Source organism: Lepeophtheirus salmonis, chromosome 14 (assembly GCF_016086655.4).
Source record: "Lepeophtheirus salmonis chromosome 14, UVic_Lsal_1.4, whole genome shotgun sequence".
In the NCBI taxonomy this organism is placed as follows: Eukaryota; Metazoa; Arthropoda; class Copepoda; order Siphonostomatoida; family Caligidae; genus Lepeophtheirus; species Lepeophtheirus salmonis.
Window position 1 is genome coordinate 7,636,885 of NC_052144.2, and position 26,354 is coordinate 7,663,238.

A 26,354-nucleotide genomic window follows, 5' to 3' on the forward strand; every position below is an offset into this window, starting at 1 on the left:
CCTTGTGGCAATGATGGCTTCTAGGCAGTGGAAGAAGGACTGACGCGTTGTGGATGTAGTCCTCTGTCGTGACATTCCAGTGCTGACTGACAGTAGCATTGAGAGCCTCGGTGTTTGGATGAGGGACACTGTAGACCTTACCCTCGACATTTAAGGTGTAGTCGAGGGCGTTGACATCAGGGCTGTATGAGGGGCAAAAGTTTCAAAAAAGAGTTCAAAAGACTAATTTATTTCATTGCTGGTGTCAAAACTAGCCTCTTCCCCCTCATAAGGCTCTTTCCGGCGACTTTTTTATAGTTCTCTGAACGGTCTGGTGTGAAGTCCCGATATCTCTTGCATGGTCCCTCATGGACTTGAGGGGATTGGCCAGGGTTGTTTTCTATAACTCCTCTGGGTCCAATTTGGCCTTTTTGACAGAGCCCTTCTTCCTCTCTAACGTTTTGGACTTGCTGAGGGCGTAGATGGTGGTTCTAGGGAAACCCAACCCCATGGAGTGTGCGAATGGGCATTCGTCGATCCCGTTCAAGTTTCATTTTCTTGACTTGTACTTAAGCTAGAGAGCTCAGGCTTGTTTTTTGTTTTGTTTTTCTGTTACGCATTGTTTATGCTTTAATATATCGAAATATAAACTAATTTCAATCACTCAACCACAATTCATGATTGAATTAGAAAGGGTTCAGATTTCAATGAACCACCGGTTCGTCCATCAAAAAAGCATTTAAAAGGTAATAATAAATATTTTTTAAGGTGATACTCGACTTACATAAAAACCTACATTGTATTTTGTTACCAACTCAAATGGCAAATTCAATGTTGCATTTAAATCAGTTAATTTTTTAAACGAAATAAATACTTCTTTAAATGTTTTAATGGTAAGTCATGAAAATCATCAGCCCAGGTGTTGGTAGGAGTAACTAAAAATGAAATTTTCAGCAAAGTAATTGCATAAGAAACATTCACTTTCTGTGGAGCATCTCCTGTAGGAGACAAATCTCTATGACACTACACAGAAAGTTGGAAGATTTGAATACATTACCAGGGGTGTCTGCAGAGGGTTGGCTAGACTGGCTGTATCCCCCCTCCGCCACCCCTTCCGCAAAAAAAAAAAAAAAAAAAATTACCTTTTGGTCTACCGGCAAATTATGCAGTAGCGCAAAAAAGTAGTATTTGAAACTTTATTCCAAAAAATTTAATTTTTTCTGAAAAACTGTGGATTTAGAAATTTTTTCCCGAAAAAAATAATATTCCGAATATAATTTTTGACATTTTTGGGAGAAAAATTAATTTTATATGAATAGTTGTGGACTTTTGAAATTTTTTTCAAAAAATTTAATATTTGAAATTTCATTTTTGACATTTTTTTCTAGATAATTAATTTTGTATGAATTGTTTTGGATTTTTGGATTTTTTTTTTTACAAAAAAAATATTTTTTGGTAATAGATATAGATTTTTGAAAATTTTTAAATTTAAAAACCAAGCCCCTCCCCCTAAAAAAAAAAAAAAAAAAAAAAAAAAAAAAAAAAAAATGCCTATCATTACCTATAAATTTGGACAAAATCTGTTGGTATGTGTATCAAAGCATCTTTAGTTTCTTCCTTTTTTAAATGGAAGAAAATTACTTTGGGCGGGGGGGGCTATGACTGTGCACACAATTCCCTGAACTTTGCATATTATAATCTTCCAAACCTCTACAACTCTCCTTCTCAATATAAAGAGGTTCTGTGATTATTTAAAATGTTTCATACTGAAGGAGATCATTTTAACGGTTCCAAAAAATATTTTATCAGGGCATTTTTATTTCCAGGGATGGCAAGAAAAGTCAGTTGGAGTGTACAAATAATATTTTTCTTCGTTTTTTTTCTTGTCGTCTGTCATTTTTAGTAATGTATACTCTTTTTTTATTACACAATCTTGGATGCATCATCAATCAAATTATTATTAATCAAAGTCCTTATTATTTTTCATCTTTGGAAAGATATTTATCTCGTTTTAGTATTCATGGCTTAAAAGGCCGAAATGGAAGCGAAAAGAAAACTTATGGTTGAAATGCCTTCCCAAAGGAAATATCCTATGGATATCAGCAGAGATTTGTCCTTTTACCAAATTATAAGCCGCTATAAAATTTGTAAAAATGTTACCAGAAAACCTGGCCAAGAAAGAAAGAAGAATATTCATACTAAGGAAGTCGTGAAGGCCATCAAAAATCAAATATTAGAAAATCTCACAGTATAATCGGAGGGATGATTAGGACATAGCTATGTTAGCAACAATCCTGAATAGGATCATAAAAGTAGACCTTGGAGCTAAGTCAAGGACTTGGACTAAAAGGAGAAAACATTTGATCAACATTTGAAAGGAGAACAGCTTGCCAGATCAAAATGTCACCTCAAATCATGAAAGTAAGTGATTTTGTCTTCTAAGAAGAAGTTATTCAGGGTTGACAGACCAGAGGCGTCCGCAGCATTATATAAATATATATATATATTTTTTTTTTGGTCTTGGTTTTCTACAATTTATAGCTATTCACAAAAAATTTCACAACATAACTGTTTGGTAGAAAATATTTAAAAAAGATTTTTTTTTTTCAAAAATCTGTTCATATTCATAGGAAAGTAATTTTTTTTCATAACTCCGTACATGTGCACAGAAAATTAAATTTCCTGGAAAAAAGTTTGAAAAATTTAAAATATTTCGCAAAAGAAATATTGAAATGAAATGAAAGAAAATTGAAAAATGAAATTTTTAATAATGGGGGGGGGGTGCTACAGCCCAACCCCTGCGATACACCTTCAGACAGCGTCTTCAACAGCCAGACAGGCACGTATATATCGAACAAGAGGCCTGATGATCTACCCTACAAAATTAATTTCACTCATAAAACCAAACATTCTGCTTCAATCATGGTGTAAGGAATTGTTGCTTCAAATGACAAAGCCTTCCCGCTCATTTTGATGAAGGATAATGGAAAAATTAGGAGTTATATTTGTATTCCCTCTCTTCCGATTCTCCATCTCCTTTATCTTCTTCCCAGGCAAAGAAGGTTAAACTCTCTTTAAAAATAATAAGAATAATATAACTGAAATTGCAAACTGAGCAAAAATAAATGCAGAAATGTATATAGAGTTGAAATGAGTCTAATTCATGTTGTACATAGTATACTCCGCATAAAATTTCTTTATATAACTTCAAATCATTAGGTTAAGGTCAAAGTCAGTTCCTTCTATTTCCCTCTCAACTATGTGTGCCTTAACAAACGGGTGTCCCTCTTTCTTTTTCTCTCTCCGGCCACCAATTCCAGTACTGTTATAATTATGGTACGCATGACCAATATATATATGTATATTCCTTCGCTACCCTAATTACTAGTGTTGGATTTCAGTCCGAAAATCCAAGATCGGTCTGAAACTGTTATTATTTATATTTGTTATTTTAAAGAAGTCCAGTATGGATCAGTTTCATTTAAAATAGAGTCTTTATCAACGTTTCCCAAACTTTTTTTCGATCCAGGGCATTCATAAAATCTAATAGAACCCCAGTTTGATCTATAAATTAAATGCAAATGTCTGCGCGTGTGTGTTTTCGGGAATAACCTCCAAACCAATGATTGGATTTGGGTGAAATTTGCTACAGCCCCTCCAGAATACAGCCTGAGGACGCCCCTGCGGGTTGAGATCATTGCATTGGCGACCTTGGTCTAGAAAAAATGACATAAAACCTACCCGTAAAAAAAAATCGATATTGGACCCGTCTCAACACTACTAATTACCATAATAGATGATAATTATGAATACACAAGTCATACTACACATGATTTGTACATATAGACAGCAGCACAATCAACGCTTAATTGGGTCATAATAACGATAATAAAGGAACAGAATAAAAGCAATAAGAACATCAAAAGTAAAACGTGCGCAAAAATTCCATTCACACGCTTCGAGGAGCAACAACAATTATAATTCTTCATTCCTCGATCCGATGATGAATATTACGTAGATAATAATAATAACCTGCTTAGCATATGTAATAGTATCATCAGATCAATGGAACACAACAGTAGCTTTACATAGATTATAACCAATTAGTTGTGTTAGATGGGTCTGTCCAGCATTAAGAGCAGATGAAGAATATACATACAAATAATCTCTTTTATTCATCAATAAATATAGTTAGATATCTTGTGTAAAAGTAGTGTCTGCATAATTATATATATATTTTTTTGGGGTGTGGGGGCGGGTGGCTTGGTTTTTGGATTTTTTTTTTTGTAAAAAATCTAATCTTGGAATTTTTTTTCAAAAATCCACAGCTATTTGTAAAAAAATTCATTTAAAAAAAAAAAAAAAAAATCAACAGCTGCTCACAAAAAAAATTCCAAGATTAGATTTTGTTTGAAAAAAAAATTCAAAAATTATATTTAAAATATTATTTTTTGAAAACAATTCTAAAAATCCATAGTTTTTTACAAATTTTTAAAAATTAAATTGTTGCGAAAAAAAATTTCAAAAATCTATAGCTATTCATAAAAAATTGAATTTTTTGAATAAAAATTAAAAATCAACAGCTGTTTATAAAAAATGAAAAACTTAATAATCTTGAAAAAAGAATTTCAACAATCCACGTCTATTCACAAAGAAATTATAAATTTTGAAAAAAAAATTGGAACCTAAAATTTTTTGGAAAAAAATTTTCAAATATTCAATTTTTTGGAATTTTTAAAAAAAAGACCCAAAACAGTTAAAAAAATGATATTTTTGCTAAATATTTTTCAAAAATCCACAGCTTAGAAATAATTTCCACAGCTATTCAGAGAAAATCAATTTTTTTGATTTTTTTTTTTGAATAATTAAATTTTTGGAAATTTGGTGGGAGAGGGACTACACTCCCATCCAGCCCACTCCATGCAGTCTTCTCTGTTCGTATATACACTTTGCACAACTCTTGAAAACCATTTTTCTGTAAATACATTAGTTAATTACAACATTGATCATTTTAATATCCAACTATACATTGATACTATCATTACATAATGACCTATTTAAGTTACATGATTATTATGAGTAACTGTGAGCATTTGAACTTTAAACCAGGCCTGCGGAGCCAGTACATAATTTGGTCCGACTCCGACTCCAGTATTTTGAATGTACGCGATTCCTACTCCAATACAAACTTTTTTAATATTATATTTTATAGCCTATATAAGTACTATTGAGTCATTTGAGCCTAGAAACTATAAATATAGATTTAATTTATAGTCATTGGTAGTTATGAGTTAGATGTAGTAAGCAATTCTGCCACGTATAAAGAAAATATTTAGAATGTAAGACATTTAACAAGATGAACAACCAAATAGGTCTATTACTAATACATTCACAAGTTTCTGAACTAATTTATGTACTTGTAACCGAGGAACAACAATACAACAACCTCTTACTGCAACGTTACTCTTTACTATGATGACATGACTATTCACAAGTCTAAGCAATGAACTAGCACGGCTTGTGGCTATTCTCTACCCAATATAATAATTTAGCCTTAAGATATGTTAAGGAATTGTGAATGTATCGACTATAAATGACATTTGAAATTTGTGAAGTAAACTTATATACGAGCTAACTTTCAAGTTTCATAAATTAATAGTAATATATATGTATGTACCTATAATTTATAACCATTTAGAAAAAAAAAACCAACTTTACGTACACTCAATGTTATCCTTAGATTATAAATTGTATTCACATACATTATAATCATTTTTTTTTACCCGGAGTCGGTTCAAACTTTCAGACTCCTAACTCAAACTCAGCAGCCCTGCTTTATACGGTACCACAGAACACTTATATTTTCCTCAATTGTATCAAAGTAATCAAAAGTTCTATCAGATATATATATATAGATATTCACGACAATTATAACTAATGGACTAAACTCCTCCTAAGTTATGTAAATCCTTCATTTAAAATTGCTCGTCTCATTTTTGAGTTGCAACTTGTACAGTTTCCTTGTACAAGTTACTACTTGTACAAAACCGCCACTTGTACACAATATATATGTTATGTATTTAATATGTCCTTTCTGGTTTTTATCTTCTTGTATATTCGTCTATGTATTATAAGTACTGAGTTTTACGTGTTATAAATAGTGTCGTCTCTTGTAAATATATTTAGAGTATAGTTGGAATACACATGAACATATAAACAGTGTAGTTTCATTCCTCCACGTCATTCTTCTCCTCATTTCTCTCGGTCATCCTGGATCTCTCCACCTTATAAATAAGATTGTGTCTCTCCCTCGTCAAGACGCAACAATATATAAAAGGCATACACTTAAATGAAGGGATTACTGTAGTACATTTGATCCGGCCCGGATGGGGGTGTCAATGGATCGATTTTACCTTTTTTAAGAATCGACGAATGGGACTGGACTTAATCACGCCCTTCAGTTCTTTTTAAGGACTGGCACAACAACTGTCAAACTCCCTTTGACTAAAACTTTGTTTTTAATTTTGTCCAAAAGACGGTGTTTTTTTGTCACTATATGAAAGTATGCAGTTCGATTTTGATTTTTTACGTCTTTTCTAAAAGAAAAGTCATTTTTAGAGTATTCAAAAGAAATTATCTCTAAATTTTCAATGTTTTGTCAAAAAATAAGACACTACCTTAAGAAAAATCCTAGTAACGGAGTTAATATGGATGATTCGCCATTGATAGTGTGGATAAATACTACTAATAAAATTTATTTTGGAGGTTACAAGCTGATTATTTTTGAAAAATTCGACTTTACTTGAATAGCTCGAATAATAATCAAAACCTGCAATATTCGAGTTATGATTCTTATGAAAAAACTAAAAAAAGACAGTTGATGATTATACGGGTAATTGATTGAAGTCTGCACACTTACTAATTCTATAATAATTAATGAAGGTTGAATGATTCAAAATAATTCATATTTCGATGTATTAAAGCATAAACAATTAGTTACAAAACAAACAAAAAGAATGTCCATTCACACACTCAAAGGAGTTGGGCGTCTCTAGGACCACCGTCTATGCCCTCAGCAAGTCCCAAACGTTGTAGAGGAAGAAGGACTCTGTCAAAAAAAGCCAATCTGAACCTGGAGGAGTTAAAAAAACAAAAACAGACCAATCCTTTCAAGCTAATGAGGGGCCTTGCAAGAGATATCAGGTTTCACACCAGACTGTCTAGATAACTATCAAAAAAGTGACGGGAAAGAGCCTTGTGAGGGGGAGGAGCCTACTTTCGACATCAGAAATGAAAGAAAAACATCTTTTGAATGAGTCTTTGATTTCTTTTTAGGCCTGATGCCAACCCTAATACTACACCTTTTAGGTGCATGTCGAGGGGAAGGCCTGCAGTGTCCATCATCTAAACACCAAGTCCATCAAAGCCACTGTCAGTCAGCACTGGGACGTCATGACAGAGGACTACATTCGCAGTGGATACCTGGCTTTCTGTCCCGCCTTGAAGCCATCATTGATCCTAGGCGTGGCTACATTAATACCATTCAGACGCACGTCTTTTTATAGTATTAATTTTGTTAAAATTCTATTGTGAATAAATAAATCAAGTGTTCAGATTTTAAGGAATCACTCGGTTCTGTATATACAAAAATCAGTGGTCAATCTATAATTGTAACGAAATAGGAAGCTTGGTTTAAGTGATCACGTGCACTAAGCGATGGTTTTTTTCCGTTTTCCTTGCTTTAACCGCTTACTACAGGTTATACTGTAACTTAGTAATATGAATGGATCAAAAAGAATTGACAGGATCAAGGAATGGTTCCTCATTAAAATGACTCATGTTGTAATTAAATAAGAGACTTTAAAATGAAGGAATTGCAACTTGTACAATCCGTTTATACAAGCTACAACTTTTATAGAACATATTTTAATGAATATTTATTTATTTATATATTATATTATTCAAATGTGTTCGTTTTATGTTCTTTTATTTGATATGGAGAGCCTTGCCCTTGAGGTTTATTTACACAGAAATATGTACATATATATTATACATTTTTTTTATTTCGTGGAAAAATGGAGCATATTAAAGGATTCGAAAAATAAAATAAGATATTTAATTTCAAGGGAAGAGCAGATTTAGTAAGAGTCAGCAAAAAAAAAAAAAAAAAAAAAAAAAAAAAAAAAAAATCAAGAAAAAGAAACCTCCTTGATTTTCAGAATAATAAGAAAAAGAAGAAATGAAGTAAAGAAATTAGTGTTGTGTGTTAAAATGATAATATTAAAAGCAATATCTATCGCAACTAGGGGAGACGGGGACACTTTTAACGCTTTTTGTATTTACTTAATTACTTCCATTTGGGTTGCCATGTTTATAGCAAAAATTTGACACAACATATACTTTATGTAGCTAGAAATTATAGCATAGTGTATTTTTTCCACAAATTATATTTTAATGTGAAACGTCAAATGTTGTAAATGTTTCTGTGCTATCAAAAAACGACAATGCAATTTTTAATAATTTCCTTTTTTGCTTGTTACTTTTTTTTATTTTGAATCAACGTCCTTATTAGTATATTTATTTTTTGAGACGCCAATCACATTTTGATATAATACTTCAACTCCCTAAAGTGTCTTCTTGAACTCTTTAGAAGACAAGTTTCGTGTTTTGGGTATAGAAAAAGCCTGACCAAGTTCAAAAGAGACACTCATGCAAAGTTTCAGTTCCCTAGGCCCAAATAAAGGACACACTCAAAATGAATTTAATATTTATAAGATAATCAATACTTATTTATCATACTATCATTTCAAATTTAACTAAATATATTTTTCAGGCCAAATGTCCTAAATAGGTCCTTTGGCAAAATGTATTAGAATAAAATAATAATGGATTCATTTAAGTAATTTGTAAACAACATTAACTAAGCTATTTCTTTTCTTTATAAAAAGAGTCCAGAGCAAGAAAACTTATAAAACTTGTTTACAAAGGCCCTGTTGGAACTCTCCATACCTATATGGTATATATTGTACATCAAGGCACCAGCAGGGCCTGCAGCCCTCCCCAAATGAAGGAATAGGTGTAAAAAAAATAATGTTTGCAATTAAATGTTGCAATTCTTTTCCTAAAAAAGTAATGTTTTGCAAAAAGCAGAAAAAATTTAATATGTGACATTTCATTTTTGTATTTTTTCCACTAAAATTTAATTTTTGTGAAAAGCTGTGGATTTTTGAAAAAAAAATTTCTCAAAAAATTTAATTTTTAAATTTTTTCCTCAATTTTAATTTTATAAATTAAAAAAAAAAATTAATATTGCAAATTAAATTTATAATTTTTTTGTCCAAAAAATGTAATTTCTCAAATATTTTGTGAATAGCAAAGGATTTTGGAATTTTTTTTTTCAAAAAAATTTCAAAAACCAACCAAAATATAATCCTGCAGACGCCCCCTGTACATATATTATAGTTATACATGTGAAGAAAGTCTCTTATGCAATTACCTTCTCTCTTTTCTCTAGGATCGAGTCTTTTTTTTTCTTCCTCGTTGTTCATACATGAATTTTATGTCCTTGATTCAATGTATAGATAATTGAGAATTTATGGAGAACAATAAAAAAACAGTCAACTGTCCAATACATGTGTTGTTCTCTCTCTTTCTACTTTATTCCTTCGTTTTGATTTGATTTGTAATACTTATTGCTAGGGACAGAAGGACTACTACATTCATTCATACAAGGGTTGAGGCTCGCCTCTTTTATTTCATTTTTTAATCTATTTTTATGATAAAAGTTTTTACCAAGTTATATTTTTCTTTTTTCTTTCCCTTCCTTTTCTCTTTTTGAATTATGGTTATCCCAACTCCAACAACCCCCTCTCTCACAAGAATCAGTCCCCTTTACACTTGATCATTTCCCTAACTTCACTTCTTCTAACTTACTAGCGTTTTCTGCCAAAAATGTCCTGTAGTAGACCAGGAGCTATTAACCTATTTCCTCTAATACCCACTTTTTAGTGCTTCAACCCTCCAGATCCCACCACAGCATCAGTCTTTGACATATTTAATTTTAACTTATGCATTGATTAGTACGTAAATATATACGCTTTGCTTTTTTGTACCATATTACGTCCCTTAATTTTCGTTTGCATAAATTAGATTCTTTGCTCACAGTTATCTCGTGGAAATAAAATACATATGTAAATATCCGTTAAGTTTTTTTCTCAATTTATTTGTCGAATAAACAACATGCAAAAAATGCAATTCTCGACGCATATAAGAGAATGTGATACTTTTGCATTTGTTTTGCCTTAAGAAGTGCCTCAATATTCGGTTCCACTTTTGAAGAAACAAAGTGCAAATCAGATTCAAGGTGAATCCTGCTGTTTAGAGATTTGATTTTGATCTCAACCATGCTCAAAAACTTGCACAGATACATGGAGGGAAATGCAACCAGTGGATAGGAACTATGTATGATGGTACATAAAGCTCTCAGGATTTTGCTGTGGAGTCCTGTACCAGATCAAGAAACTGGTCTTGTATGTCTTCTGCTTCCTTTGGGAAGTTGTTAATTCGAAAGCTGAAGAGATCATTAATCTTATTTAAATATTTGGGACATTACTAATTATAAACTCTGTTGTCATGGGCATGGTTGAGGGAGGACCATTTAAAACCAAACAACAATTAATGCACATGAATTTTGAATGTGGCCATAATTCTGCAGTGTTAGTAGAATAACATTTTCAATCATGTTAAAATTTTAATTTTAATGTATTTCCCACATACTACACTGGTCACAAATCTGCATAAAATGATGATACAATTGAAAAAGTTGAATATTGAAATTTTTAATGAATTTCCCACATACTACACTGGTCACAAATCTGTATAAACAATGATACAATTGAAAGAGTTGATTATTGATCAGTAATCTCATCTACATAGATGAGATGAAGAAAAAAAAAACAAATCTCACTCCATATCTAGCAAGGAATTACTTGGAAATCGATTCTCAACTATACTCAACGAGGACTTACACTTGTAAATCTCCAACACATCCTCAGTGTTACTCATGACCACACATACTCGCAGTTTGACTTTATACTTAGATGTATTCTCTTCGACAATGAAATAATAATGATAAAAGCTATAAAAAATAAAATGCACGGCTCAAGTTCCTAACAAAAATAAAAATTGCCGTCTAAAAAAAGTCTTAGGATTTACTTCCTTGTTTATACAACTCTATACATCATATGTAGATGAGAAAATTATCTTTGCAAAAAAAGCATTATTTTCTTCAGTAAGAAAAAACAAGAGTACTTGTGTAGCTGGATAGTGTTGTGTACGTCCTTATTGATTCGGTCTGTTCAGTCTTAGGACCCGTCCTTCAAGAAAGTCAGTCCTTCAAATTGTCAGTACTAGAACAGAGGTGTCCGCAGGGGGTGGGGAAGAATTAACTTAGCTATTGCCCTCAACCCCACCCCCAAACGGAACTTTGGCTTTTTACCTGAATTTTTTTGTGAATAAATATGAATTTTTGATTTTTTTTGTGAACAATATTAACTTTTTGAATTTTTTTGTGAATATCGATGGATTTTTACGAATTTTTATAAGTCAAATTCCAAAAACCAAGCCCCCACAAAAAAAATAATATAATCATGGGGACGCTTCTGTAGAACAGTATTAAAATAAGAGGAAATACAGACTAGGGGCATCATCAAGGACTGCAATGATTAAATTTTAGAACGTAACTGGACCGCAGTCTTCAGTTCAAATAAGTACTAAAGCAACACTATCTATTAATAAATATCTGTGAGCGTTAACACATGGACCATCAGGACAAAATCAATAAAAGGAAAAACTCTCGGTTTCTTTTTTAATTTCATATCTATGTATATAACTCAAGTTCATTGTGGGCTGTATATTCAAATTTCTGGGGTATGTTGAGATACCCTGGAATGTTAGTTATAGCTTTAGCCCTTTATTGGGCTTATTACGCTTAATGCAGCCCCGCTATGCTCATTCAAATAAAACAGTTGTATTCCGTCTTTCCCTCTCTCTCCATTTGAGAATGATTCTTTATTGTCAAGAGGTAAATTTACTTCCTTATCATTTGGAATTGTTCTAAAATACCAAAGCTGGTTTAAAAAGGTTAAACCGCTCATTTTTTGAAATTTTCTGTTCCTGACCGCTTAATACAGGTTTGATTGTATATAAGTAAGGAAACTTCCTCTCTTTTATATTTGATTTGTTAAACAATAAAAAATATGTATAAATATATTTCAGGATAAAAGAATAAAGACATAATATATTTAATCAACTCATTTATGTAATTGTATAGACGGAGAAATTGAAATGCGCTTTCTTTCTTCTATAGAGATTGATTCAATTAATATTTCAGGAAGACCAGTCAAGCATGAGGTAGTCTGTAGTTATCTATAAAATACATCCTAAATTTTTTTATTCATTAGGAATGATTCAGAAATGGTCTATCTAGTACGCTCTACTATAAAAAGAAAAACAATACGCTTTCTTAATAGATACATATGGAAGGAGATAGATAGGGTTAGGAGGACTACCCTACATACATAATACGTTTGTAGGGGGGAGGGATATCCCTCAATTTTCATGATTCATTTACTTTTAACATCTAAGGAAATTTCTAGTTATAGATTCTTTTATATTTCATCATCATGATCTTTCATTTCCTTTAATGGGCCGGAGGATGAGATAATATGCAGGAGGAGAGAAATACAATCGTGTCCCAGAGTGAACTCATTAGATTTATTGAGCTATCAAAGACTGGAGACCCAAAACTTGCAGTGGCATTTAATTACGATTGCATCTCCATTATTTTTAATTAGAAGGCTTCATTACGCAATCCAACGACAGCCAAAACAAAAATGAAAAATATATTTCTGTATCCCATGTCTAAAAGTGTAAAAATATATATATGTTACAAAATGCTGATTGACGGTGCGAAAAAAAACTAGCAGTAGGCGTGCGCGGAAGTCTATAAGTGTTTGGGGGACTTCCATATAGATGTTGGATTTTCATTAGTAAAATGTGGGAAATCAATTGAACGTCATTTATATTTGATCTAAATAAGTTCTTAATCTTTCCCCCAGTTTAAATAAACAACTTCAATACGTTGTTTTGTTTAATCGCATCATTTGCTGGAAAATAAGTCATCTCAATATAGTCTTCAAATTTTACAAATTAAGCATTATGGATCAAATTAAAAGTACAATGGAGGTTAACTTATTTATATATATAGTATTTGATTTAGTTTTTAACGAATTTGTTATTGCGATGTATATAATTTTTAGCCCGATAATAGCACCTTCAATCTTTATTACTGTGCAATAAAATAGTACTTAATCTAATTTTTTTTAATGATAAATATCTTTTGCACAATACTGTACTCTGCAATTACTGAAAATTTCAGTCAATTATCTTTGATGCTTAAGAAAGTTGTGTTGTTCTATTCAAATATTTTATTAGATCACAAATTTTGGTGTAGGCTATAACAAAAAAAAAAAAAAAAATAGGGAAAAAAGCGACGATATTCCGAATATAAATGGATCATACTTTCCTTAATATTGAAGCAAGAGACAAGATTTTGGTATCTAAATGTTGTTGTTTTTTTTTTTTTACCATTATCTATCCGACAAAACTGGTTTAAAAGGAAAATATTGAATTTAAATTTTTTTGTATCATACCACAAAAAATGCAACGTGTCTACAATCTTCTCCGTTCGGATATCAGTGTCGGGAAGCCCGCAGACAGACTGCCAAGAACATCAATTACAGCTCTATACAGCCAATAAGACCCAAAGACTTACTTTTTGTCTTCATCCATGTGGTCCTCCTCCAGCCCTGGCCTCAACCCCCTAGACTTAGCAGTTTGGGGTGCTTTGGAGAAGAACCTCTTCTGCATCTCTCACCTAAATTATAATTCCTTCCGAGATGGAATCATGACAGTGTTGTACGCCATAGACACGGCCTTATCGTTAAGAGGTACCAATCTGTTCACCAACGCGTTGAGGCTGTTATTGTTTGTGAAGGAGGAGTTATTGAATTAGAAAATATATAGATAAATAGGGTATTGGAATACATTACAAATAAGGGTTTTGAGATATGTTTTCTTCATTCCATGGAAATCTCATTTTTTGTAATTTAGTCATAGACTTGCAAGTTTTGGCCTCCCACTCTCTGTTCTCCAGTAGAATGAGAAAATGTAATTGATTTTTTCAAAAAGGATATATCATTGCAGACCATAGATTGAAACGTATCCGTTTTTTGATATCGTGGAATGATTTTTTCGGTTTCAATTTATAGAATAAAAATAAGTATAACTACATATAAGAGGAAAAACGGTTCAGGAGTCTGTTTTTCCTTTTTTTGTTTTGTTTGTTCATTATTTAACAAGTCGTGGGCATGTGTTAACATCTCCCTCTAAAAGAAGAATTATACCCTATTTTTGCTGTAAAAGGATTTTAAAATACAAACTAAAATAAGTACATATAAATTCAAATATAATTACAATATTTTCCCTACACTAATGATATTTTAAATGTAGAAAATTCTCCACTGTATAGCAGCAATTCATTTTCTCCCTCTAAAAATATAAAAGAGAATTGTGATATTAACAAAGTTCTTAATTCAAGTGTACCAAATGTTCCACTCCCGCCTTCTCCTCGTCCTCTATTTTTCCTTACAAAAATGTCAACTCTAATTATAACCTATTACTTCCTTTATTTATCAAGAAGAATAAATTATGAAATAAATATGAAGTATCAAGTGAGACGAGAGATTGACAGCTGACTTAGTGGTTGTAACGCCGTTCTTAATATATGGAATGTACAATACACAATGTGGATTTTCCCCCTTATTTTGTATGAGGCAGTAGAAATTATAGAAGGGGCTTAACTATTAACACTTTAACCACCGTGTGTTTTAAACTAGTAGAAGCATCAGGAAGTTAAAGTGACTTCATCGAATATTTTTCAATTTTGCCATGTGTTTTGGCTTTTATAGTATCAATTATTTTAACAATGTACCAACCATATGTCTGATATTCTTTAATATTTACTACTTTTATCCTCTATACTTGTGGCAGCCCAAGCTATGAAAACCTGTGACATTTTTGTCTCAAAATGGAGCAAGTATTCTGTAGGATAAATTCCCCGTAAGGTATTTAAAATCCCCCAATGAAAAATTGATTGTTGTCTCTTAACCCTCTCTCGCTCTATACCACTTCTTACAAGTGCGTTCTCACACGTATTATATTATTTGTATGAAAGTACCTCGGAACAGGAGTCCTAATAGAGGAGAACCCCCCTCTTTTCATCTCTTCTATTGTCTCCTCTTACTCACTACTACCACTAAACAATAATGATTGTATACTGATCAGAAGATAAACCGGATGATCTGAATTTTGGAAAGTTTTTTTTGTAGGTTGTCTTATCACATTGCATCTTTTTGTCATCCTGCATTTTCCTGGTAGCTCTCTCTCTTTCCATCTCTTTTGAGGGAGGGAGGGAGGGGGAATAAGAAAAGATTTGGAAGAGTGTGAAAGCCTTGGGAAAAATAAAATGTGAAAATAGAGTTTTGATGTTCTCTTAAAGATAGATACATATCTTTAAAAATTCAGGCTTGGATATTTAAGTACAAAATGTTTCATACTTTTCGTAACATTTTTGAAAGTCTGAATGGGGGAAAAATGGAAGGATTAATGGGGAAAAATAATAATAGCCGTCATTAATAGTCCAGGCCGTCTCACGTCTTATATAACCTGTGTATATTTTATACCAACCTTTTTTAGAGAGAACTTAAATCTATTTTGGAATTATTTTTTTTTTTTTTTACAGAAAATAAATTATTAAAGAATAAAATATTGAAAAAACTTGTAAAACTACCTAAATTATATTTAATTTAAAAAAAAAATATTATACCGTTTACCGTGTAGGGTGTATCGTTGGTTTTTTGTACCGTTCCGACCCTAATATATATATTTTTTCGGAAAATTTAAAAAATTATTTTTTTTTGGCTCGCTGGATAATTGAGTCGAATTACCTTTTTTAGATTCTTAAAAAATAATTTTTTTTAATAATTTTTCTAGTCTTTCACAAAAAAAAAATATCCTTCATTTGGAGGGATACAGGCCCTCCAACCCACCCCCAACGGACGCCCCTACCACTAGCACTAGTTTTTGAATGTATTTGTATTTGTAAGTGGAGAGTCCAAACTATGGAATGGCTCCGTCATCATAGGCGTCTGCAGGATTTTTTTATTTTTTTTCGCCCCGCGCGAGGAGTATAAATTGAAACCTTAATGAAAATTTTGACAGAATATTGTTTGTATAAATACCAAATTTGCAATTATACATTTTTTTTTTTTGAAGAGGTAAAAAACTTATCAAAACCTTATGGTTTTAATTATGTTCAGTCAACTTCTTTATCATTTCTAAACACAGTGTTGGAAAGGAACAATCGGATGGGTGAATTCCTTGTTTAAATTCTTTTGTTTGCCGTAATAATCCTCTTGCCAAATTTGTCAAAGAGGCAGCGTTTGCTATCAAATAATGGAAATAGGCTGTCAAAATTTGTAATTTTTTTTTGTCACAATTGTAAATGAATAATATTCATTCTCGTCATTTTTTCGAAAAGTTGTCTCCTCTAAAACGTTTTGCTAATAAAATACCATTAAAAAATATGACCCTATAAAACATTCCTTCAAAATTTTGTTGCAATCAAGATATCGTAATTAGTTATAGGCGTTATAAATGTAATCCAAACTCAATTTTAGGGAGAAATCATTCACGCTTTCTTTTTTTTGTATTGACAGACTACATATATAATATTTATAACAAAAATAAATAAAAACCAAATAACAAAAAAATAAAAAATATATTTTATTTAATCTCAGCTTTTATTTGCTCATACACCTGACAGAATATTTGATTATTACATAAGATATATTCCATACCCCTAGCCTTTTCCCTCTCATCAAGATGATAATATTTGTACCATATTATAAAATTTTCACACAAATATATTTGTGTATATTCGAGTATCTATTTTACATATATCTATATATACAAATGCCGGGTGCGTAATTCAAAACTAAACATTTTGAATTTTAACAATTTTAATTTTACAAATTGTGGAAGCTATATTAGCAAAACTTTCTATTTATGTTCACAAATCGACTGCAATTTATAATCTTCAATATAACCACTACTGGGGCGTCAGCAGGAGGTGGTCTAGAGGAACTGTAGCCCCCCCCCCCAATATGCAAATTTTGAAAAAATTAAATTCCTCAAAAAAAATTCCAAAAAATGAAATATTTTGAGAACAGCTGTGAAGTTTTGAATTTTTTTCCAAAAAAAATTTTTTTTTGTGAATAGCTTTGGATTTTTTAAATTTTTTTTCCAAAAAATGTAATTTTTTTTTAATAGTTATGGATTTTTAAAATTTTTTTACGAAAAAATTTAATATTTAAAATTTTTGTCTTGGAATTTTATATTTGAAATTTAATTTTTGTGAACTGCTTTGGACTTTGGAATTTTTTTACAATAAATTCAATTTCTTGTGATTAGCCGTGGATTTTTGAAATTTTTTTATAAAAAATCAATATTTGAAATTTGAATTTTTTTTCCAAAAAGTTGAATTTTTGTGATTAGCTGTGAATTTTTGAATTTTTTCCCCAAAGAATTCAATATTGGAAATTTCATTTTATAATTTTTTTTTCAAAAAATTTAATTTTTTATTTCAAACAATTTAGTTTTGGAAATTTTCTGTTATTTGCTTTAAGTTTTTTACAAAAAAGTTCTTCAGAACCAAGCCCCACTCCCCAAATTTAATCCTGCAGACACCTGCTCTAATACCCTCGCTGCGTCGCCGCAAGCTCAGACATGTGGTAATACTGTAATTGTATCTCATGGAGTTCCAATGCTCATCAACGGAAGCCTTGAGAGCTTCTAGATTACGTGCCTCGATGTCCTGTCAGAAACCAAAATCGAGTGTCGTCTGGCAAGTATGGTGGCCACATTGTTTTCGGCCAGGATTGAATATCGGTCTCCAAATATGACTGGATAAACTTTGAATTGTGTGCCGGTGCACCATCTTGTTGAAGCTCGTTGAGTTCCAAATTCCTCCCATGTGTTTTCATATTAATGTCTTTTTTTATATATATATAAGGGTCCCAATTTCTACTATGCACCCTATATGTATATATAATATGTTCCAAATTAACTTTTGTTCAAATAAATATAAAATATGCATTTTAAAACTTATTTTACACTATTCCCTGTTTCAATATTATATATTATATTGACATATTACAAAAACTTTTTTAAAAGTATGTAATCAAATTTAATCCACATTGACAAATTTGACTTGACTTGTGTTTAGCATTATTTACCACACGTTTATTACTACATAGAATTAAATAAGGAATTCACCAATTTATGAACAGCCCTGAAATAATAAGATTTCATTAGATGTTATTGGTTCCTTCACTACACTGTGCTTAGAAATGATGAAAGGGTCAAAATCCCTCAGAGTGTAAATTAAAAAGAAAAGAAAGAGTATACTAACCCGTTCGTCAAAGGGTTGTAATACCCTTTGCAACATAACTAAATTCCCCATCATCTAATCATACTCAACTAAAAAATAAGATATTTTTTAATTCAACTTTGCATATTTTTTTTTATAAAATAATTATCCCCTTATACCTCTAAATAAACAATTAGTTAATCTTTTGCCTCGAGCGCACTCGCCGTCAAGCTTCTTTGCCGGCATACATACTCGCCGTGATACATACTTGCCGCTCAGCACTTTCGCTGTCAAAAGTTATATAAGGCTATACACGTTTGTTGGAGACGTATCTTCTAGTTGTTCAGTATATAATTAAAATTTAGTTGATTCAATGCCCTTACGGAAAATGGTCCAATTAATCGAAATTACTCGTGGAGGCCAAAAATTAATGGACGACTTGAACTACATTTATGGAATTGACAAAAGGTGTGTACAAAAAACTTACTGGAAGTACGATATTAAGAACTGCAATGCAAGAATGCACACACTTTTAAACGATGGAGAATTGATCTTTACGAAAACATAATGTGGAAGGCTACCAAAATACCATACAAAGCTCTGTGAAGATGTTCATCCAAACTTATGGAAACCAACTACTAAATTGACAAAGGAAGAATTAATCGCAAGAAAAAAAATAGTTGATGTTGAAAGGGCCGATTTCAGCCAAAGAAAGAAGGAACAAATATATAGAAATTGATAAAAGACTATGCCGTCAATTATTAAATTATAATTCCGTAGATAAGGAAAGTCTTTCTCAAAAGAATTGTATACAATTTACATACTTTTCAATACAATATTAATGTTGGTTCTTCAAATTTAAAAATGTGTATAAACATATATAAAATATTTTTTTATATAATTCTATGTCTTTTATCCATAATAAACAAACTACGTCAGAAAAATAAGATATTCATTGATTAAATTATTGTTTAGTTTTCAAAGTTGGAGACATAAGACGGAATCAGGAAATAACTCCGGTATTTGGTACCAGGAATGTTCTTAGGTTCCCACCTCAATCAGGATCGAGCAGTTTGTCTAGAGTAGATAACTCTTTCTTTGACTCCCCCTTCCCTAAAAAAATAAATGTTTTGAGGCTCCTGCTCGTGAACGATAAAAACCTATCAATATGTCAGATGGGCAGTACTTCAAAATTAACCTTAAAATAATTTATTAAAGAGCTTAATTTTTAAATAAGTGCAAACAGATGATGAAATCGACTTATGTCGAGTGACATCCAGGAAATAAGTGTCTCACTTTTTCAGTGCAGCTGAAGCAGATGTACCTGAATTGAAAGTATCTTAAACAGGAAAAACAATCAAAGTAATCTACAAGCATTTTATGAAGTTTAAAAGGCCGGTCAGGATCAATGAGTCACTCAAAGTTTATACAACAAAAGTCCGTGAATATTTTTTGACAAATGTTAAACCCTAAGTTTTTAAAACATTTGTAACGTATTAGGGAAGTTTTTCATAATCTTGTGGTTGAGTAAGGCATTATGTATTAGAATCCAAATGAGACACTATTTTCAGTATATATGAGTAACTATATTTACACGTGAGATACAATACCGTACAAGATCTAGAAAGGGCTTACATAATAAAAAACAACACTATACATAAATAGGTTCATTGCCATCAGATACAAATCAACCCAGGAGTCGGTTTTATAGTACTATTCCAAACTCAAACTGTTATGTATTTAATATGTCCTTTCTGGTTTTTATCTTCTTGTATATTCGTCTATGTATTATAACTTATAAGTACTGAGTTTTACGTGTTATAAATAGTATCGTCTTTTGTCAATATATTAGAGTATAGTTAGAATACCCAGTGTTACATTATTCCTCCACGTGAATTCTTCTCCTCATGTCTCTTGGTCATCCTGGATCTCTCCTATTATAAATAAGCTTGCGTCTCTCCCTCGTCAAGACGCAACACAAACGAAGTCATTTGAAGCCTTAAGAAACCCTTCAAGGATGGGAGATGGGCTTTCTTCATCACAGATTGTCTTAGGTTACTCACCTTACATACGCAGTATACAAAGTATTCTATTGGCACTGAGATTGCTATTAAGTCTTGGATAAACTCGTTCTTGACGGTCAAACTACACCGTTTGTCATCATAACTCTTACTACCAAAGAGAAATCAGTTCTTGGATCAAAGTTCATCGGAACTTCCTTACTTTGGAGGCACGGAAACAGAATGGACAAAAAAACCATCCTTGTATGTACTCTGTAATTAATTCAATCAAATACTTGCTCGTTGGGGACGTATCTACAATCAATTAATAAGAATATTAGTATTTCAACTGAAATAACTAATAAATAATATGAGTAATAAGTAATGTCTAGTTTTAGTATATAAAGCTTTTCGACTCCTTCAGAATTTTCATGAGATCCAGAGAGACACAAGTCCTTCAATGTACGGTGATGTTTACGTATGAGAGTGATTTATCCTTCCGTCTAATTCCAGATAGTCTCGTCACTTCCGAATAGAAACATTAGCACAGAACGGATAATATATTTTGAAATCTTAATGACGTTATTCCCCCCTCTCTTTCTCTTTCCTTTTCTCAAGTTCGAATAGTGATGGAACGATAAAAAAAAAAACTTCAAGCTTCTATTTATTGGAAGTATGGAAGTCAATTTATTATTTTATACCTAAGCTCTGACTTCAAATAAATAGAACGAAGAAGTATTTATTTCTCTCCAAAAAATACCAATAATATGTTAATATTTACAGTATAAGATCTATTTGATAACTTTTGACGGCAAAAGTGCTGGGCGGCAAGTATGTAGCAAGGTAAATCATATATGCTGGCGAAGAAACTTGACGGCGAGTGCACTCGAGGCAAAAGTGTGCGAGGGGAACGTGTTTGAGGCAAATTCTCCTAGAACCGTCCTGGAGAAGCCCAACTGCTTGGAGCGCGCTACTGGAAATTGGTCAATGACGTTTAAGTGTCATTTTGTCGACTTGTACGTAAATTCAATTTGTTAAATAACTAATTGTTTATGCTTTAATATATCGAAAAATGTATTCATTTCAATCACTCATCCTTCATTAACTATTGAATTAGTAAGTGTCCCGATTTCAATGGACCACTCTGTATATGTGGGTAACCTGTACGATATTATTTATGTACGGCTTATCCGTGAGTAGTGATTGGAACAAAGATAATTGAGTGATGTCTTTTTTTTTTTTTCAAAGAACTTTTTTTTGTGGCCTATTTTAATCGATTGTGTACGTAATTCATAATGTAAGTTTTTTTGGGGGAAAATAATATTTTTTTTATTTTTAAAATGATCATTCATACTTGATGGTATTCTAGCCTGTGAGTGTATTTCATACGGCCTAGAAAATCATTTAATAAAAATAATAAAATAAAAAAAGCTAAAAAAATGATAAAAATATGCTTGAGAGATCATCCAAATTTGATCAAAAATTGCAAAACTTCAATAAATGTGATGGTGTATTTCAACTGGTTAAGTAGTCATTAGTGTATGGAATGGGAATGTTTAACAGTTTGTACAAACTGCAAACGTTGCATGGCTATAAATCGAGCTGATTAACCTGCAATCAAATGATTAAATGATGCCCCTATTGAAGTCATCATCTATTCTGAAGAATTCTGGATTGGGTTGCCTTGGATTTGAGACAGTTGTGTCTTTTGACTTATAGAATGTTGGATTAACATAGCTGTGCAAGTCTTTTTTCTCTAAAATGAATGTGATTGTCTGCATGATAGCCGTATTCGGCCCACAAACGCCTGTTACAGCCCTGGAAATACATCCGGATTATTGAAATAAATGAATGAATTGACTGTAATTTTCTTTAAAATCTATGATTACTATATTGTACACTAGGGACGCAATGTTTTAGTATTCGTAGACAACATGAATGCAACACTGTGGGGAAACACTAACATTTGTAGGTGGTAGCATTTGAGTCTGTTTAGTAACTCTTGGCGGTAATTGCATTATTAATTTTTCTAACACCTCGTACCCTCATCAGTGAAATGTCTTTGCCAAAAGAGAGAAAAGTGGACATTTCTTATATGTCCACGGAGGTGGATAAAAAACCGTGTGCTTGGTATACTAGGAGCAAGTTTAAAAAATATCCTATTTGGCGCCATTATGAAACTCATCATAGTCAAAAATAAAACAACTTACAGGAAGGACTGAGAAAACTAAAGGTAAATGAAATAATGATCCGTCTAAGGAAACAGTAATATATTTTCATTCAGAGGGAACTTGTCAAAGCCAGTTACCCAATTGCATGCCATATAGCCTTAGCATCATGCCATATAGTGCGGTTAAGCCGTTAAAAACGGAATATTGATGGCTGCTGAAATTATGTTCCTTATAAACAGCATGCTTTAGCCAACATTAGCTGGACAAGAAATACCATGGTCGACAAAATTTATGATCTTCAGATGTCAGTAAATTCATTTTATAAACAATGTATTTCTTTTTGTAATAATTATAGTATTAGTGGCAAATACTACGAAAAAAGAAGACTTAATGTTAGTTGTATGTAATTTTGCAATGATTTTACTGAACATTTGATCAAATTAATCTGCATTCGGTCCCAAACCAAAATGAGTTTGTCACCCCTGTACTAAGCTCAATCATTAGCACTTGGATTAGATAATGAGGACTTTCACAACCAGCCTAGGCGTGACTTCACAATAGTAAAAACTTATAAAATAAAAGCTTCTAAGGTATTCAAAAGAGCACCTCCAATATAACAAAAAGTGAGGGGAGACACATTTAACATTATGTAGATATTTATCTTTGTTCCGAATATTTTTTTTTATGCGAGAGATACTCAAAAATGTGCCATGGACGGGGAAGCTTATTTTGTAGCTAGTGGGAGTACCAGACATTGCTCGGAGTTATTACTATTAGGCATCGACAAAAAGACGAGCAAACTTTATTTTAAATATATATAAATATACTCCCCTTTTTACTATGACATGCTGTGCTTTAGCTATAGACGCCCGTTGTCAGATTGTTTTTTCTTAAATGAAGTAGAGCTGTTTTCTAAGCGCACGCCTAAAAAAGGCATGTTTACGTAGAGCCAAAATTTACTTTATTAGTATTTATTAATAATAGTTTTAATGACAAAAAAATGTTCATATTATTTAAAATATATTCGATATTTTCCTTTACGTTTAATTTAATGAGGTCAATCAACAAAAAGAGGGATATTTACTTAATATGCGGGAGGTGGTTTAGAAAACAAAATATAGGAACAAAAGAACCAAAATCAGAACAAGTGGTCACCCTAACAATGTTCCATAACCAGATCTATGTTTATCCAGGGCGGAGCAGGGTTTTTTTTCTTTATGAATCCCCTAATATTTTTATTTATTCATTCTTGACCATCTATTTTTTTTATATATAAATAACCAAGATTTGAAGTTAATTTACTTTTTTTAGTTAAGCTTATTTAACTATTTTTGGTAAACATTCTGTAGTATTAGTAGTGTTTATCTGTAGTTATAGTAATGACCAGTTACTGATTTTTGCAGGAAAGGTCACACATGTAGAAATTCAGAAGCCACGTGGTCATTTAGGAAGAAGACAGAATACCTCAAACCACGTCTATTATCTTTGGAGAGGGGAGTAAACTTAAAGCCACGTAGACTGGACTATTATACCAAGATGGAATAAATTGCCATTCATAGGGAACAGGGGAGAAACAGTTGAAAAAATAAAATAGAGATCGACCTTATCATTTTTGGAAAAAGAGTGACCTTTTTTTCTTTTTTAGGGAGGGGGGTTTATGAATAACCTACAGATTTACGAAAGTCTATCTTTTTTCAAATTAGCTTTTTGTTAGGGGAATTTGGATTCCTATACTTTTTAGAAAGATCTTATTTTAATTTGTGAGGGGAGGGGGGGGGGAGAGGATAAATAGGGAATTTCAACCCCATACTTACACTAATCTTTTAACTCCATATCCGGAGCCCCATCCCGTGGCACCGGCTTAGTCCCTAGGCGACTGATTTTAAATATATTTGGAAAAAAATCCTAATAAGGCGCCTTATAAATTATTCTTTGCAGGTGATCCTATATTTAGTATGATTTATCATTTAAAAAACAATCCACCATTTCCGTTTGATCTTTGATTTTCCCTCTTAACAAGTGCATATGAGTATAAAATATCCTCTTTATTAATTAAAGTATTTGCTAATGAATTCATCCTTTATATAAACAATAATTAGGTGAAGATAATATTAACGAAAGTCAGTGTGTGTGTGTAAGAAGGGCAATTATCCAAGTGATATACACAATGATTGCGGTCCCTGGCTATAATGATGTATTATGTAGTACAATCCATTATTACATTATTCAGCTCCAAAGACCATACATAATTCACTCAAATACTCATTGAGGTGAAATAAATAAGAGACCAACAGCAAAAGTGGGATTATAGCACGCTTTTTCTCCTCCCACTACTTATGTAGTGGATCCAGAGAGGCTATTCAATGAATTACAAGTTCATATATTAGTTGTGTTAGGAAGTATAGTATCTAATGTGGTCTTGGGACAATATTGTCCAACTATAACTATGTATAAGACATGGATATAATGAGATTTATTAAGATTTCCTCTCCTCCATCTCACATTCTCTTTGGAGAATAAAAAGTATCTTTAAAAAGAAAGAAAAAAATATATATATAAAGAGAAATAATATATTATTTAAAAAACCTATGAATCAGCAACAAAAATTCTGAAAATACCTCTTCTCTCCTTGGCTCCATTTTGTTTTCCCTTCTCTCTCCTTCTCTTTCCTCCCCCCTTCTCTCTCCTTCTCTCATTCCAAAACCCCCTACTTTAATTCTTTTTTACCATTCCTTTTTATTATTGTTATGGCGTGTTTATGCCTGGATTTATGTGTTGTGTTATATATTATAATTGAGAAATGGACTCGCACACTCGGACATATGTATGTATGTAAATAAGTCCCAATTTGGAAATGTCTTATTACTAGACCCTTGCACCGTAAGAAGATTTAAAATGTGTGTAGGATATAAAGGGACATTGGACAATAACAATAAGACTAGGAGTAATAGGGGCAGTAATCAGTGATCGATACAAAATCCCCCCCTTTATTTTTTGAGTTCTCCATTTTCTGATCTAGAGAACAATAAGAAAATAAAATGATATTACATGAAAGTAGTAGATAGATAGAATACAACTTTTGTACATATTGTAAGATATTATTATTTGAAATATAAAACGAAGGAGTGAGCCCTAAAGGGTAATACACCCAAATAATGAATATGTACATATATAAAACACACTTCACACTGTGAAATATTCATGTCTCGCCTTCTACAACCCTTGTCGATCTTTTACCAAAGGGGATGGATGGATGAGACATGAGTTGGTAAAGGATTGCATATACAAGTAAATTGGGTTACATTGACTAAGTTTTACTTAATATTTTCTCTTTGTATCTCGAAATTGGAGACAGCGATAGCGGATAATTTAAATTCAATTATTGCAACCTTTTACATTTTTGCTTGAGATCAGACTAATCTGTATTTGGCCCCCAATTGAGTTTGACTAACATGATCTAGTTGAACGTCGTTAGCACAAAAAAAAAGAATCATGAATATATTTAATATTTAAACTAGCTTAAATGTATACGTGATAAATACAGGTCACCTTGCACAAGCCCGACTAGTTTTTTTACTAGCCACAGACTACCGTGGCTGTATGGCCAGATTAAATTACACCAGTAACGACGGAGAAAAAAAAAAAAACTATATT

General features: G+C 31.9%; 1 long non-coding RNA gene across 1 annotated transcript; it reads right to left on the minus strand.

Moving 5' to 3' along the window:
• Positions 1-24,726: 24,726 nt before the first annotated feature.
• LOC121129737 (uncharacterized) lies at positions 24,727-25,373 on the minus strand. The gene is made up of 2 exons (XR_005868498.2): positions 25,319-25,373; positions 24,727-25,227 (listed from the first exon to the last, which is right to left on the minus strand). It is a non-coding gene; the product is annotated as an uncharacterized lncRNA (long non-coding RNA).
• Between the last annotated feature and the right edge of the window lie 981 nt (positions 25,374-26,354).